Genomic DNA, 18002 nt, shown 5'->3' with positions numbered 1-18002 from the left:
GTAATATACATAAATATATTTTTCCTTTTTATTGAATTTATTGGGTTGACACTGGTTAACAAAATTATATGTTTCAGGTGTACAATTCCACAACACATGATCTGTACTCTGTATTGTGTGTTCACTACCCCAAGTCAAGTTTTCATCCATCACCAGAGTTACTTTTTTTGGTGTTGTAACTTAGGGGTCTAATTTCATTCTTCTGCATGTGACTAACCAGTTTTCACAATACCAATTATTGAAGAGACCAACCTTTTTCCATTGAGCATTTTTGACTCCCTTGTCAAATATCAGTTGACTATATATATGTGAGGGTTTATTTCTGGGCTATTAATTCTGTCCCATTATTCTAAATGTGTATTTTATACTAGTTTCATACTGTTTTAATTACTATAGCTTTGTAATTCAGTTTGAAATCATCATATGTATGCCTCCACCTTTGTTCTTTTTTTTAATTATATTTTTATTGATTTTTAGAGAAAGAGGAAAGGAGAGGGAGAGAGAGCGTGAAAGAGAAATATCAATGTGAGAGAGAAACATTTATCGGTTGCCTCCCATATGAACCCCCACTGTGGTTCAAACCCACAATCTCAGTACCTGCCCTGACTGAGAATCAAACCCACAACTTCTTTTTGCATGGAATTGTGCTCTAACCACTGAGAAACAACAGCCAGGGCTCCAGCTTTGTTCTCCCACACTGGGGACCAAGCCCACAACCTGGGCATGTGCCCTGATCTAGAATCAAACCGTGACCTCCTGGTTCATAGGTCAGGCTATTCTTTATTCTCAGAATTGTTTTGGCTACTTAGGGTCTTTTTTGATTCTATATAAATTTAGGATTTTTTTTTCTATTTTTGTGTAAAACGTTCCTGGAATTTTCATAGGGAATGCATTGAATCTGTAAACCACTTTGGGCAGTATGAACATTTTAACAATATTAATTTTTCCAATCCATGAATGTGTGATAGCTTTTCATTTATTTGTATCTTCCGCAATTTGTTTCATCAATGGCTTATAGTCTTCAGTGGACAGATATTTCATCTCATGTTTTATTGCTTTTAATGTAATTGTAAATGGGATTGCTTAATTTTCTTTTTTCAGTTCATTAGTGTAAAGAAATGTATATTGATTTTCTATCCTACAACTCTAGTGAATTTATTTACTAGTCCTAACAGTTTTGGGGTGAGGTCTTTAGATTTCCCTAAATATAAGATCATGTCCTCTGCCAGCAAAAACAATTTTACTTATCACTTTCTGACTTGGGTGCCTTTTATTTCTTTTTCTTGCCAGAACATCTGGCTAGGACATCCAGTACTATGCTAAATTGGAGTAGTGATAGTGGGCACTCTGCTCTTGTTTCAAATCTTAAAGGAAACACTTTCAACCTCTCACCATTGAGAATGATGTTAGTGGTAGGCTTGTCATAGATAATGTTTTTTTATGTTTAGTTATGTTTCTTTTATACCCAATTTGTTGAGAGATTTTTATCATGAAAGAATGTTGTATTTGTCAAATGCTTATTCTGCATCTATTGAGATAATCATACCATTTTTGTTTTTTATTCTATTAGTGAAGTGTACCACATTTATTGATTTGCATATGTCAGTATGCAACCTTTCTAATGCCGCGACTCTTTAATACAGTTCCTCATGTTGTGGTGACCCCCAACCACAAAATAAAATAAAAAACCTAAGCCGATGGTCTTAGGCAACACTGCTAGTGGTTCTCAACCTGTGGGTCACGACCCACAGGTTGAGAACCGCTGCTGTAGAGCCTAAGACCATCGGAAAACACAGATATTTACATTACGATTCATTAACAGTAGCAAAATTACAGTTATGAAGTATCAACGAAAATAATTTTATTGTTGGGGGTCACCACAACATGAGGAACTGTATTAAAGGGTCACAGCATTAGAAAGGTTGAGAACCACTGGCATATGTTGAACCATCCTTGTATTCCAGGGACAAAACCCATTTTATCATAGTGTATGATCCTTTTAATGTGCTGTTAAATTTAGTTTGCTAGGATTTTGTTGAGAATGCTTGCCTCTATCAGGAGTATTGGCCTGTAGTTTTTTTCAAGTGTCCTTACTGGCCTTGGTATCAGGGCAATGTTGGCTTCACAAAGTAAGTTAGGAATGTTTTCTCTTCAATTTTTGGAGAGTGCTTGAGAAGTTTTGGCACTAATTCTGCTTTAAGTGTTAAGCTGAATTCACCTGTGAAGCCATCAGATCTGAATATTTTCTTTATTGGGAAGTTTTTAACTACTGATTCAATCCCCTTACTCAATATTGGTCTGTTCAGATTTTCTATTTCTTTGTGATTCAGTATTAGTAGTTTGTATGTTTTGGAATTTAACTGTTTCTTCTAGGTTATCCAATTTGTTGGTATATAATTGTTCATAGTAGCCTCATGATCCTTGTATCAGTTGTAATGTCTCTCTTCATTTCTAATTTTATTTATTTGAATTTTCTCTCTTTTTAGTCTAGTTAAATATTTATCAATTTTGTTTATCTTTTCAAAAAATCAGCTCTTAGTTTCTTTCAGTTTTTTAATTGTTTTTCCAGTCTCTATTTTTTTATTTATACTCTGATCTGTGTTACTTCCTTTATTCAGCTAACTTTTAGCTTAGTTTGTTGTTGTTTTTCTAGTTCATTCAAGTGTAATGTTAGATAGTTTATTTGAGATATTTCTTTTTCATTAATGTAGGTGTTCATCACTATATTAGAATTGCTTTTGATGAATCTCATTTCATGATATTGTTTTTCCATTTTTGTTTATTTCAATATATTTTTAAAATGTCATCTTTGATCCATTTTTTTGGTTGTTGTTGTTGTTCAGGAGTATCCTGTTTAACTTCCAATTTTTTGTGAATTGTACAGCTTTCCTTCCTCCTATTATGGATTTCTAGTTTCATATCTTTGGGGTCAGTTACTGGATAATCATTGTGATCCTTTGGGAGTGTCACATTTCCTTAATTTTTCATGTTCCTGCTGGTTCTGAATTGCTGTCTTCACATTTGAAATAGCAGTCATCTCTTCCAGTCTTTATCACTGACTTCAAGAGATAAATACCTTCTGACATCTCTGCGGGAGATTCTGAGACTTTCTCAGACCTTCTCTGGGTACAAATGCCATTATTGTCTTAATTTTCTATACTTGCAACAAATAACCATAAATGTAGTAGCTTAAAACAATACAAATTTATTATCTTACAGTTCTTGGGGGTCAGAAGTCTGACATGGGTATCACTGGGCTAAAATTAGGAGGTTTGCAATATTCAGTTCCTTTCTGTTATAGTCTGAATATTTGTGTACTTCCAAAATTCACATATTGAAATCCTAATGCCCAATTTGATGCAATTAGAAGATGGGGCCTTTGGGAAATGCTTAAGTCATACAGGTGGAGCCCTCATAAATAGGATTAGCATTTCTACAAACGTTCCTTACACACTTCTGCCTTATGAACATACAATAAATCTGTCACATGAAGGAGGGCCCTCACCCAACCATGCTGACATCTGTTCTTGGACTTCCCACCTCCAGAGCTGTAAGAAATAAATCCCTGTCATTTATAAAACACACAGGTGCAGCCTTTCATTATAATGTCCTGGTCAGACTAAGACACTTTCTGAAGGCTCTAGAGAAAAATCTATTTCCTTGTCTTTTCCAGTTCTAGAGTGTGCCTGCATTCCTTGGCTCATGGCCTCCTAGTCCATCTTCAAAGCCATAATGTTCATCTCTCTGACTCTTCCTCCATCATCACAACCATATCTTTGACCACCCAGGAAATGTGTTCCCCTTTTAAGGACTCATGTGATGAGCATGGGCCCACTCAGATAAGCCAGGATAATATACTCTTGTCTCAAGGTCCTTAACAGTAATCACACCTGAGAAATCCCATTTTCCAAGTAAGATAACATATTCACAGGACTCAGGGAGTAGGATGTGAGCATAATTGGGGAAGCCATTATTCTACATCTCAATTCTACCAGTGATATAACAGGAGAAATAGTGGTTCCTACTTTATAGGGTTATAAGGATAAAATGTGATTCTACTAACAAAGCAGATGGCCCAGCATCTGGCCCTAAAACTGTTATTTGTCTCATAAATAATAACCAGTTCCTGCTGTGCCTAGTCACTTCTAACAAAATCCACTTTCTACTACCACAAAATGGTTAGAGTCATTGACTTTGAACCCTCCCCTATCACAGATTCTTCTCTGTACCTCAGAAGACAAAATATTCTGTTTCTATAGCTTAACCTTAAATCTTTCACAAGTATTTGTCTCCCCTTCATATAAGCAGGTGAGATGGTACAGATAACATTTTTGAAATGGCCACTCACTAGTGGATCCTAAGCCCCTTCAAAACTTCTGACCATTCGTGGCTACATGTCATCTAAATAAAACCCACACTAAATTTCATCACAAACATTCACTCGTCACTTTTCACTAGGCCCAGAGCTAGAGGTGGGGAGGCAGCCAGCTGCCCACCTGCTGCATTCAGAGGGCTGATGGGCAGTCTAACCTACCATCAAGGTTCACCTAGAGGATTACCTGCTGTCAACTTTAAAGAAAACAGTTTAGAGTTACCCAAGAGGAAACAACACACTTCTCCCCTGACGCTTCACCGGACTGTATTAAGTTTTCCATAACCAAATGTACTACAGGACTGACACCAAGCATGGGGTATTTTTGCTGGAATTTTTGATATTTAAAACTGCCTTTTATAAAGAAACGTAAGACATAGGTGCAATTCCCTATTGCTCTGGCAAAACTCATTTTTTTTTTCCATTGGGGAAAATTGTTTTGTCATCTAATTACCCCAGAGTACAAAGTAAAAATAAGCTCAAAACATGGGACCAAAATTAAACTAGATAATGCTTTTCATTGTTGAGATTGTTTAAACACTGTATTTCATATCATGAAATCGTTCAAGCGTTCTTTTAACACCAAGTTCTGTGACACTTCTAAATCAATAAAACACCAGCACTCAAACCAGTGGACGAAAAAATAAATGGAAGATGGCGTAAAACTTTCTTACTTTGTAAACTAAATATACACTTGCACATAGCAATCGTTGAGCCAAACTGGTAATGAACTCTTGAAGACCGATTTAGCGTACTTCCAACACTTGGTAGTCACTGCATTAGGTGTACAGCATAGGAATTTAGAAAACAAGTAGAATTCAAACAGATAGATTTGTTGTAGTCAAGTCAGAGATGCTAAAAAGTAAGCATGTTTCATTTGAAAGGGTACCTCAATTCCCATCCTAGGCCATCAAGCGAAAAGGAAAATACCTGAGGATATCAGCTGTGAATGCCAGCACACTAAGTATCTGAGGATATCAGCTGTGAATGCCAGCACACTAAGCAAGGTGCAGAGCCCATGTGTGCTGGTACCAAAGAGAAAGGCCCCATGAGTGCTACCTGAAAGCCCATCTGCCGCAGAGCTACCCCTAACTCCCCCAGGTTCTAGAAGGCTGCTCCGGAGGTGCTGAGTGTGGAAGGACCATCTCAACGCCTCGCCCATCACGCCCACAGCTGTGCGCGGGAGTGCCGGAGAGAAACGGATGTACTAAGGAAAATGAGTTTAGAAATAAAAAAGAAGAGCTTCAGAATTTAAACAAGAAAGGGAAAAGAGCTGAAGCAAATGATATGCTTACCTTATCCCATGAGACAAGCATGCAGGAATGACTGAGCACTGGGAGATTTTTCACTACAGCCTAAACATGACTACAAAATAGAAAAAGGCATCCAGTGCCTTTGTAGTCACTATCAAAGAGGGGAAATGAGCTCGTCCCGAGTGACAGTGCGGGCGGCAGAAAATGAAAGCTCGAAATTGAAATGGTGATAAACTGTGTTGCTAGGCCCATAGATTAGATTAATATTCATTGCAGTTACATTTCAGATTCCACTAAAGAGCACATAGCATCTTAAAGAATAATTTCAAAAGCCCTCATCCTTTCATTTCAAAAGAAAAAGGGAAAAAAGGGATGTAATCTACATGGATGAATCTGAATTCATGACTGTCAATAGTCACAACATCTTACCATGTTTCTCCAACCCAAGGAGCCCCTGATCACTTCCCAGATTTAACAAGATGACATCCAACTACAAACAGGTTGTTTTCAGACAAAACACTATCACAGCCACCTGAGGAGAAAGCAGAGCAGCAGCACAGAGCTGAAAAGCATGTGAGAAAGACAAGTACAACCAAACCACCGAGAGTGTGTGCGTGAGCATTGGAAGATGAGTAAGTGCGAGCTGCAGCCAGGACCCTGCCACCCCAGCAGGTGCTCCGGCTTTCCGCAGGATGCCAAGATGGCTGGAAACCTTCGGGCAGGAGGCTGTGGTTTGAGATGGATTTGCTTTCAAAGATGATGTTGATGAATCGCTGCACAGCTCCCAAAGTAAGCCGGTACCAAGTGCAACAGGGTCTCTGGGCAACACATTTTCAGCACTGATCTGGCCAAGTGTGCAACCGTGGGAAATACATGGAGGTTCAGCTTAATGCAGAGAGAGAGAGAGGGTGGGGAGGGAGGAAACAAAAGTCAATCCTCTCTATTGTATCAAGGACATGATGGTGGCATTTGTTTTTGCTTAATTAATGAAGTGATTACTTGTACTATAGCATCCTATCTAATAAAATAGTAATATGTAAATTAACCATCACTCCGCTATGCCCACAAGCCACACCCACCAGCCAATCAGGAGTGAGTATGCAAATTAACCCCAACCAAGATGGCTGTGGCCAAGGAGTGAGCAGGAGGCTTGGGTTTCCCTGGCAATGGAGGAAGCCAAGCTTTCTGCACACCCTGGCAGGCCCAGGCCTCCACTCAAGACTACAAAGTTTCAATTATAGAAGATAAATAAATCCCAACAAAAATGGCGGCAGCCACGGAGCTGGAGAGAGCAGGAGGTTTGAGTTGCCCCCGGCGATGGAGGAAGCCAAGTTTCTGCAGCCCTGGCCTGCCTTGGCCTCCGCTTGAGGCTACAAAGTTTCAATTATTGAAGATAAATAAATCCCAACAAAAATGACAGCAGCCACAGAGCTGCAGAGAGCAGGAGGTTTGAGTTGCCCCCGGCGATGGAGGAAGCCAAGTTTCTGCAGCCCTGGCCTGCCTTGGCCTCTGCTTAAGGCTACAAAGTTACAATTGTAGAAGATAAATAAATTCCAGATACCAGGGCCTCCACTTGGGTCACCAAGAAGCATGGCCAGCCTGCAAACCACCACAGGCCCCTCACCCAGGCCGCCCCACGCCCCAAGGGAACCGCCACCCTGATCATGGACACCCTTCAGGGAAAACCAGCTGGCCCCCACCCATGCACAAGGCCTCTATCCTATCTGATAAAAGAGTAATATGCAGATTGACAATCACTCCAACACACAAGATGGCTGCCCCCATGTGGTCAAGATCCTGCCCCCATGTGGACACAAGATGGCCACCACAAGATGGCCAGCAGGGGAGGGCAGTTGGGAGGGACCAGGCCTGCAAGTGAGGGCAGTTGTGGGCGATCAGTCCAGCAGGGGAGGGCAGTTGGGAGGGACAGGACTGCAAGGGAGGGCACTTGGGGGCGATCAAGCCTGCAGGGAAGGGCAGTTAGGGGGGACCAGGCTGGCAGAGGAGGGAAGTTGGGGGCGACCGGGCCTGCAGGGGAGGGCAGTTAGGGGCAAACAGGCTGGCAGGGGAGCAGTTAGGCATCAATCAGGCTGGCAGGGGAGTGGTTAGGGGGTGATCAGGCTGGCAGGCAGAAGTGGTTAGGGGCAATCAGGAAGGCAGGCAGGTGAGCAGCTGGGAGCCAGCCATCCTGGATTGTGAGAGGGATGTCTGACTGCCCATTTAACGGGCAGTCAGAAATCCCTCAAGGGGTCCCAGATTGGAGAGGGTGAAGGCTGGGCTGAGGGACACCCTGCCCCACCCCCTGCACGAATTTCGTGTACCGGGCCTCTAGTATATATACATCCCCCTTGAGGGATGTCCAACTGCCCACCAGGATCAGGTCTAAACAGGCAGTCAGACATCCCTCTCAAAATCCACAACTGCTGGCTCCCAACTGCTCACCTGCCTGCCTTCCTGATTGCCCCTAACCACTTCTGCCTGCCAGCCTGATCACCCCCTAACCACTACCCTGCCAGCCTGATTGATGCCTAACTGCTCTCCTGCCAGCCTGTTTGCCCCTAACTTCCCTCCTCTGCCGGCCTGGTCACTCCTAACTGCCTTCCCCTGCAGGCCTGGTCCCCCGCTACTGCTCTCCCCTGCAGGCCTGGGTAACCCCCCACAACTGCCCTTCCCTGCAGGCCCAGTCGCCCCCAACTTCCCTCCTCTGCCAGCCTGGTCCCCCCTAACTGCCCTCCCCTGCAGGCTTGATCACCCCCAACTGCCCTCTCTTGCAGTCCTGTCCCTCCCAACTGCCCTCCCCTGCTGGACTGATCGCCCACAACTTCCCTCCCTTGCAGGCCTGGTCCCTCCCAACTGCCCTCCCCTGCTGGCCATCTTGTGGCGGCCATCTTGTGTCCACATGGGGGCAGGATCTTTGACCACACGGGGGTAGCCATGTTCTGTGTTGGAGTGATGGTCAATCTGCATATTACTCTTTTATCAGATAGGATAGAGGCCTGGTGCATGGGTGGGGCCAGCTGGTTTGCCATGAAGGGTGTCCTGGGTCAGGGTCGGGGTTCCCTTGGGGCATAGGGCGGCCTGGGCGAGGGGCCTGTGGTGGTTTGCAGGCCAGCCACGCCCCCAGGCAACCCAAGCGGAAGCCCTGGTATCTGGGATTTATTTATCTTCTACAATTGAAACTTTGTATCCTTGAGTGGAGGCCTGGGCCAGCAAGGGCAGGTGGAAAGCTTGGCTTCCTCCATTGCCGGGGAAACCCAAGCCTCCCTCCTGTTCTCTGTGGCCACAGCCATCTTGGTTGGATTTATTTGCATATTTGCTCCTGATTGGCTGGTGGGGGTGGCTTGTGGGTGTAGCAGAGGTACGGTCAATTTGCATATTACTCTTTTATTAGATAGGATATATTATATATATATATATATATATATATATGTATATATATCATATGTATATTAATTAGTCTTATTAGACCTATGGTAATGTGAACTAAAATTTACAGTCCCCAAAGTATAGTGGTTTGAGACTATGTAAAAAAACAAAAAACCTACTTAATGAAATCCAAAACTTTTACTTGCTTACCCTTGATCATCTGGATAATTGGTCTAAAAATATCCTTTTCTACTGCATCTTTTAAAATAAATCTGATTAAATAAATTTGATTTGTTTTTCAGGGGTGCCTCCCTCACAATGTCATGTTAATCTGCCACCCTATTTTTCACAAAAGAGAAATCAAAAACACACTCGATATTTTAATGATATAAATTAATGGCAGAAAACCAGCAGAAGGCAAATTTCTTTTTCTTTCTTCCTCTCAACCAGTTTATGGGGGGGAAACCCTGTCTTGCTTGAGTTTTAATTAGTTAATCTCCCAATAAGTGCTGTGAAGTGCTGTTCAGGTTTCAAATAACTACCTGGAAATCAGTGCCCGGGGCTGGATTAGCCAGAGCCTCATCAGCATTCATCACTGTTGCTGTAGTGTGGGATGAAAGGGAAGTAACACAATGAGGAGAGGAGATAAAACTATAAAAACAAATCCTGCGTTGACCATCTTCTCCCCACTCCTCACGTAAGAACCACATTCTTGAAACATAGTTTCCATGCAGAGAGACCACTTTCGTGGATGCCAGAAGCACCTGAGAGCTAATGGAAAGTTAAGATTCCCAGGACCCAACAGATTCTGAGACAGTGTGGATAGTTTGGGACCCAGAAAATTCCAGACACCCAGGTTGATTCTCACTCAGGGATCTATGGATCCTATATGGAGAAACGATTGCAGTAAGGCGGAAATTCAGCCAGTTTTACTTCACTGCCTACTGTACAAGTGATGCCACCACCCACAGCTTCACCCACTGGCAACGGGTCCTCAGGACCTCCCAGAGTAACTCATCCCATCTTTGAGCAACTCCCACTGTCCCCTTCTTCCTATTCTGCACCTAGGTCTTTGCTCTAACCTTGGAACCATATTCTGTAGCACCTATTTTGCTCCAAGAGCCCTCAAACGACAGTGTAGGCACAGTGTAGAGAGTCCCACCCAGAGGACCGGCAGGGTCACAAACCCAGTGGAAATGCTGTGGAGGTCAGATGAGCTGGCTCATTCTTAGAGAGAGAAGCGGGATCTAAGGAATTTGAGATTTGGATAGAACTGCATATGATCATAATGGTATAGACAATGGGACTAGATCACTGGAATCCCAAAGGAGAGTATCTTTTTGAAGATAAAAAAATTCAAATGAAAAAATAAGTTCAAATGACATGGAATTTAAGAGTGAGATCCCTAGCCCTGCTCTCCTGAAACAAATATTTCAACATTCTATTTTTACTGATGTTATTGGTCACCGTCACCACAGTACACTTATCTCTGTTTACTCATAAATGTCTGATAGCTTCCTTGATTCCTCACGGTGAGAAAGGAAAAGTTGGGGCACCACCCTGTTCTCCTCTTCCTCGCTTCAACTCTCCTCTATCGTATTCATGTGAGGTATCCAGTGGTTGCCTCTAAACTGACTAAATCATGTACTTAAGTTTCTTTTTTGAGATTTTAAAAACACTTTCTTTAATAAAAGTTAAACATGCAAAAACTGAAATTAACACATCCTGAAAATCAACTTCCATTAACAGGAGGATGCTTTCCTATGCATATATTTGGCTTAAACTCAACTCGGGATAAATGTGATGTTCACTTACACCAGCAACTACTGACAACTTGATCTAGTTAACAAAAATTACAAACTCAGCTACAAGAACGTAATATACAGGGGAATTATGCTCAGATTAATGCATAAGAAATCCAGTCAATTTTTAATGATGAAACATTCAGTACTCTTGTTCATTAATTTAGCTTTGGTTATTTTTTTAATTTTTTTACAAAAATAGTATCTACACTGTTTACAGGGCTATCCATCAGTTTTTTGTTTTCTCATATAAACATTTCACATCCACAGAAATGGTGTCACTACCATAAGCGAAAAACCAACACAGGAGGGAAAAAAAGAAACTAGAAAAGGTAGCTGGTCCTAAAACATGGTTTTTTACATAAAACTGAAACTCAATGAAAAGAATAAAAGAGCTGGATACTTTTCAGAGATGGCCTAATAGGCTTAGAAAACAAGTCATTGAAGGAAAAACCTCAAAACAGACTTAGACTTTTACAAGTTAACTTTATTTTTAGGTTTAATTGGCCAAGAGCTAAGTTTAAGTTGTAAATAAGAAAAGAAATGAAAAGATCTCTGTATAAGTTTGGTGTTTTGCCTTGATGTTCCAGTGAATTGCAAGAATTTGTGGCAAGTTCTAAGGTTCTGAAAGTTCCAGGCTAGGACTCTACAGAAAGTATGGGGCCTGATATCAGGATGGTCAACAATTCATCTACGTGCTTAATTTAAGCAGCATCTATCTAGAAAAGTTGTGTTACCCAACAAACTTTGAGGAAACTGTGGTAATAGTAATGAAAACAAGTTAAATGAATAGCAGTTATCAAATGCGATTTCTTCAAGTTTCATTCTATTGAAGTCAAACAGTGACGGCAATGGTATCTTCCTTACTCTTTTAACAAACAATTTACCTTTAGAAAAACATAAGGATAAAAAGGTCATTGTAAAGCCCTGCAGAGACGAAATCCAACAGTTTTCCTGATTATTGAGGCATCAAATGCCTGACATTGTAGTTAGAGGCATCTTGATACTCTGTTACATCAGCAATTCCACAAGTTCCTACTCCAACTTCGCCAGTTACACTCTCAGGTGAAGCAAAAACACAACACTCCTCTTTAGTTGGACGTGGGCTTGCTGCCACTGTCCTCCTTTGCTTCCTTCCTTCTTCCAGGGGCTTGAGGTTCAATAGTGGAGCAGGTCAGCGTCGCCACAGCCAGCAAAGGTGATTGCAGCGGCACCGTTTTCCTCGTCTGTCTCCTCAACCTCCGCTTCATGACACTGTCCATCTTCACTCCAGAGTGCCATACACTTGCCCCTACTTTTCATGAATGAGTGGGCTGAGCAGGAGCAAAACAGCCTGGACTTATAAGAGTTGCTGAAAGTTGAGTTGACAGAAGGTCTTTGGTTAGTTCTATAATTTCTTGTAAATCTTTCATTTTAGCAAATCTTCATTTTCTCTGTTTCCAGACAGGGCAGCTTCCACTTGCTGGGGTTGAGTTATATAGCTTGCCAGCTGTTTTGCTAGCTCCTCTGACATCGGGTGTGTTACCTTGTGTCAGTACTTAAATTTCTATCCATCTTTGGCATCTTGGGCAGCATAAATCCTTCCTAAAGGTAAGAGGAAAAGTGTTTTCTCAATCACTAACTATGAGCTAGGTGTCTGACCTAAGACAAAGCTACTGAATGAAATCTTTCTCTCTTCTATTCCCTGGCAGTAGTTTTACTGATATGTATGCTGTGGAGGATGGTCATAAAGTTTCTAAATCCTTATATTTGACATGAATGTAAATTTGTAAAACACGTATACACTAGACTGACTGTCCCCATAAATTTTCATGCAACAAACACGCCTACCTCCCTGTACCTTTGATGCCACATATGATTTTAACTCACTCGTGGTCGACTCTGCTCTATCTTGAGGGTCCCTGGGCAACACACTCTATGTTAGCCCCACAGAAGCTCTTCTTTATTTGACACGGTCCTTGATGTCTAATCAAACTTCATCAAATCATCCAAGGGTCATAAAGCATTTATTGCAACAACAAAAGTCACCAACTGACATCCAAAAACAAAGCCAAGCTATCAGTTCTGAATTGGTCCCAAACAATCTCTTGGGTTAGTCTTGGCTGAATTTCTAAGTGACAGAAATTCACTCAAAAGTTAACATATGATGAAAGAAATGGTAGAGCCATAAGCAGCTACTTATTGAATCACAACAGTAGAAAAGATGGCATTGTTATAACATGTTAATAAACCACAATGGCAGGCTCCCTTGTCAATCACACACTATTATGTCATTTGGGAATATGATTATTTTCATTGTGAGGGTTTTTTAGCAGTAATATAGACAATGAGTCAAAGAGACAGAGAAACAACACTATAATTACCAACCAAAGGACAATTTCCACAAGAATGCTGTGTCCCATTCAACTGGAGATGCAACTGTCTTTTCCCACCACACTTATGCACACAGAGCAGCCACTTTCAGGAGCAGCACCAAGGCTAACTTATGTAGGACAATCTCTGATTGTCCTGGAATTGGCTCTTAACTTTCCCAGCAGTGAGTTACTGTCTCTAAAATATCATACAACATTAGCCCTGACCGGTTTGGCTCAGTGGATAAAGCATCAGCCTGCAGATTGAAGGGTCCCAGGTTCAATTCCAGTCAAGGGCATGTACCTTGGTTGCGGGCACATCCCCAGTAGGAGGTGTGCGGGAAGCAGCTGATTGATGTTTCTCTCTCATCAATGTTTCTAACTCTCTATCCCTCTCTCTTCCTCTCTGTAAAAAATCAATAAAATATAATTTAAAAAATAAATAAATAAATAAAAATAAAATATCATACAACATTAGCTAATTGTACAGTGCCCCACAGAATTTATGACAAGGCTTTTTGGGAAAGTGTAAACCTTTATACATATTTGTAAAGTCATGCACTATTATGATATATATCCATAATGAAATCATAAATAACACTTCCTATAGGAGTTGGCTATTCAATGCCAAAGTGCTTATTAAGAAATTAGTAAGATTATAACATACTAGAGGCCTGGTGCACAAAATCCATGCACAGGTAGGGTCCCTAGGCCTGGCCGGTGATCAGGGCCAACGGGGGCCTTCCGGCTGCCAGCCGGGGCCTCCCTTCCCCAGCTTCCAGCTGCCAGCCAGGGCCTTTCTTCATTCCACGCCGACCCCTGGTGGTCAGTGCACATCATAGTGAGCGATCGGTCTCCCAGTTGAACTCCCGCGGAGACAATTTGCATATTGGGCTTTTATATATACAGATCATACTATCATAACATAAAACTTTAAATAGATGTCTTTATAATCTAAAGAAAATTAGTCAACAGAACAATCAAAAGTGCAAAATTTTAAAAATCCAATGAAGTAGAGTTCAAATTTCTCATAGGGGCCGTGCAGTGATGCAGACAGGAAAAGTCACATTAGCAAACAAACAACAACCAAACATATGGCGTGTAAAAGACTAAGCATAAACATGTATTTAATTTTAAAATCACAATTAGTCCCAAAATATATTATAAGGCAAAAGGAAACACTTTTTATATACAAATAAAATCTGTTCGATAATAAGCCAGGCAGAAATGATGAAATGGTTTTAAGAGGTCTTACAATTGTTGGCTGTGTAGGCAAAAGATAGGATTATAATAATTGCATTTTTGAAGTTAAATAATAGTGACTTAAAAGTAAAAAAAAAAAGCATAATCTACACCCTGGTGGTTTTGGATTAGCTATTATGTAAAAACGAATGTCCTGATTGTGTGAGAAAGTTGTTAAATTCTAGTCTTTGGTTTTAAATTTTCCCAAGAGGGAACACAACTCAAAATCCTAATCCCGACTGAATCTTTCACCTCTCTCTGCTGCAAGAACTTACCGCAGTAGAAAATGCTTCCCTGATCCAAGGACTATTTACCACAATGGCTTTTCATTACTCACAGCACAGCAGGTATCAAAAGGTGATACAGTTGCATATATGGTGATCAAAAGTACCAAAAAATCCCAGTTCATCACTATAGATGACTATGATTGATTCGACATTTTATCAGACCAATTATTATAAATGTGCAAGTGCAGTGGGGCCCCCTTGTGTATCACAGACTTTTATAGCTCTTAGCAAACAACATTTTAACCCATTGTACGCCATAAGCATCTGTAGACGCAAGCAGCAGACCTTCCCCACTCCACGTGTGTCTATAAAAAAAAAAAATGTTTTCCCTAAGTGGCAGCCCTGACCAACTTTAAAATCATTTTTAGTGAGAATTTTCAGCTGAAAATATTCAAGAACACCTGAATTGTAATATATTTATTTTTATAATATTCATTGCAAAATTATTTTTTTTAATTAAATTCAAAATATCATGGCATGTGGAGATGGTTTCCGTTTTGGATGCCTGGCAGTTTTAAATGCTAATTCTTAGGTGCTAATATTCTTGGTCTCAGCAGTTTTCACTGCATCCTCTATATATTATTTACTCGTACAAACAACCCGGCAAGTGAAGCTACTTACTGTGTGATGTAAGTCTAAAGATTAGGCCAGAGCTACCACTTAGCGGCTACCACAAATATGTTCAAGTGAACATGAATTAAGGGTTATTCATAATGGCTTCATAAGGTTTGAAGTAAAATTCCCACAGAGGTAATTCTTCTAATTGCCAGTACTATTCAGATTCAATGTTTCAATTCTTACCATTCTCAGCATTTATCAAAAAGATCAAGAAAACACCGATGGTCAAAAGAACAGAGGGCGCATTTGACCCAGTAATCCCTCTTCTAGGAATATATCCCAAAAACTAGAAATACCAGCCAGAAAGGATATATGCACCCCTATGTTCATAGCAGCACAATATACAATAGCTAAGATTTGGAAACAGCCTAAGTGCCCATCAGCAGAAGAGTGGATTAAAAAACTGTGGTATATCTACGCAATGGAATACTACGCTGCTATAAAAAAAGAAGGAACTCTTACCATTTGCAACAGCATGGATGGACCTGGAGAGCTTTATGCTAAGCGAAATAAGCCAGTTGGAGAAAGATAAATATCACATGATCTCATTCATTTTTGGAATATAATGAACAACATAAACTCATGAACAAAAATAGATCCAGAGACATAGAAGTATCAAACAGACCGTCAAACCTCAGAGGGAAGGGGGAGGGTAAGAGATCAACCAAAGGACTTGTATGCATGCATATAAGCATAACCCATGGACACAGACAGTAGGGGAGGTGTGGGCATGTGCTAAGGGATGGGAATGGCTGGGGAGAAGTCAATGGGGGGAAAAGGAGACATGTGTAATACTTTAAACAATAAAGGATTTAAATTAAAATAAGAAATAAAAAAGAACAGAGGGAGAATAGCCAAATTACTGTAATGATGAAGGTACTGAACTGGATTCTCTCAGTACAGTGCTGAATGTTCAACATACACTTTCCAGGCCCCTTTAAGAAGAACGCCAAGGATGGGACTAATGTTCTACTCTGAGATGCGCCCCCATCTCTGCCAAGAAAACTAAGTCCTCTGAGCCTCACCTTTGTCCATGCTACTCGCCCTTTGACCCACTGCCAAGTGTATCCTTTTTTAGGGGGTGCGGGGGGAGAGAGGGCGGGTCATACAATGTCCAACCTCCTCCATTAAACACTTTCTTATTATTTAAGTCAATATTGATGTATTTCTACTTTGAGTTAGGAGTCTATATTTTAGACTGCTGACTTCACAGCCTCTATAAATATAGTTGTAAGATCCAATTTAGCACAGAATTACATATTTCTCCATATTGTTTTTTAATAGATTTAGAGTAATTTTAAGGTCATAGCAGAATTGAGCAGAGGATCCAGATATTTCCCATATAACCCTGCCCAGGCAAGCAGGGCTTCTGCCAATATAAACACCCCTACCAAAGTGGTACATTAGTAACAGTTAATGTACCTAAAGTGGCACAGCACCACCCCGTGTCCACAGTGACACCTGGTGTACACTCCATGGATGTGGACGATTTATAACCTGTATCGTGATTACCATGCTCAGTAATTTCCCTGCTCTCAGTATCCTTTGTGCTCTTCCTCTTTATCCCTCTCCTCCCTAACCCCTAGAAACCACTGATACTGTTTACTGTCTCCACAGTTTGCCTTCTCCTGAATGCCGTAGAGTTGGAATCATGTGGCATAGCTAGACTGACTTCTTTCACTTATTAATATGCATTTAAGGTTCCTCTCTACATTTCTTTTTAGCACTAAATAACATTCCATTGTCTGAATGGAGCACAGATTTATACATCTGACGTCTTAGTTGCTTCCAAAATTTCACAATTATGAATAAAGCTGCTATAAACATATATGTGCAAGTTTTTAGGTAGATATGTTTTCAACTCCTTTGGGTAAATACCAAGGAGTGTTATTCATTTAAGTTATGGATCATATGGTAAACATATACTTAGAATTGTAAGAAACCACCAGATGGTCTTCCACAGTGGCTGCACCATTTTGCATTCCTACCAGCACTGAATGAGAGTTCCTGTGCTCCACATCCTCACCAGTGTTTGATGTTGGCGGTTTGCTGGATTTTGGTCATTTTAATAGGTATGAAGTGATTGGTATCTCGTTTTAATTTTCATTTCCCTGATTGCAGGTGATGTGGGACATCTTTTCTTATGCTTATTTGCTGTCTATATGTCTTCATTGATGAGAGTTCTGTTGGGGTCTTTGGCCCACTTTTTAATCGAGCTGCTTGTTTTCTTATTGTTGAGTTTTAAGTGTTCTTTGTATATTTGGATAACAGTTCTTTATCAGTGATATATTCTGCAAATTGTTTTCCTAGTCTGTGACCTGTATTTTCATTCTCTTGACAATGTTTTTGCAAAGCAGACGTTTTTAATTTTAATGTCAACTTACCAATTTTTTTTCTTTCATGGATCCTGCCCTTGGTGTTATACCTGAAAAGTCATTGCCAAATCCAAGGTCAGTTAGATTTTTCTCTTAGGCTATCTTCTAGAAGTTTTTACGTTTACATTTAGGTCTGTGATCCATTTTGAGTTAATTTCTGTGAAGTGAAAAGGTCTATGTCGATATTCATTTTTTTACATGTGGATGTCCAGTTGTTCCAGAACCATTTGTTGAAAAGACTACTTTTGTTCCATTGTATTGTCTTTGCTCCTTTGTCAAAGATCAGTTGATTGTGCATATGTGATCTATTTCTGAACTAATGTTAATAATGTATTA

General features: G+C 40.7%; 1 pseudogene across 1 annotated transcript; it reads right to left on the bottom strand.

Moving 5' to 3' along the window:
• Positions 1-11751: 11751 nt before the first annotated feature.
• LOC308236849 (survival of motor neuron-related-splicing factor 30-like) lies at positions 11752-12306 on the bottom strand (annotated as a pseudogene). Its single transcript has one exon. The product of its transcript is annotated as a survival of motor neuron-related-splicing factor 30-like (transcript).
• Between the last annotated feature and the right edge of the window lie 5696 nt (positions 12307-18002).

Source organism: Plecotus auritus (assembly GCF_963455305.1).
Source record: "Plecotus auritus genome assembly, chromosome: 11".
Taxonomy (NCBI): Eukaryota; Metazoa; Chordata; class Mammalia; order Chiroptera; family Vespertilionidae; genus Plecotus; species Plecotus auritus.
The sequence above is the reverse complement of the archived record's forward strand: the minus strand, read 5'-3'. Positions and strand labels throughout refer to the sequence as shown.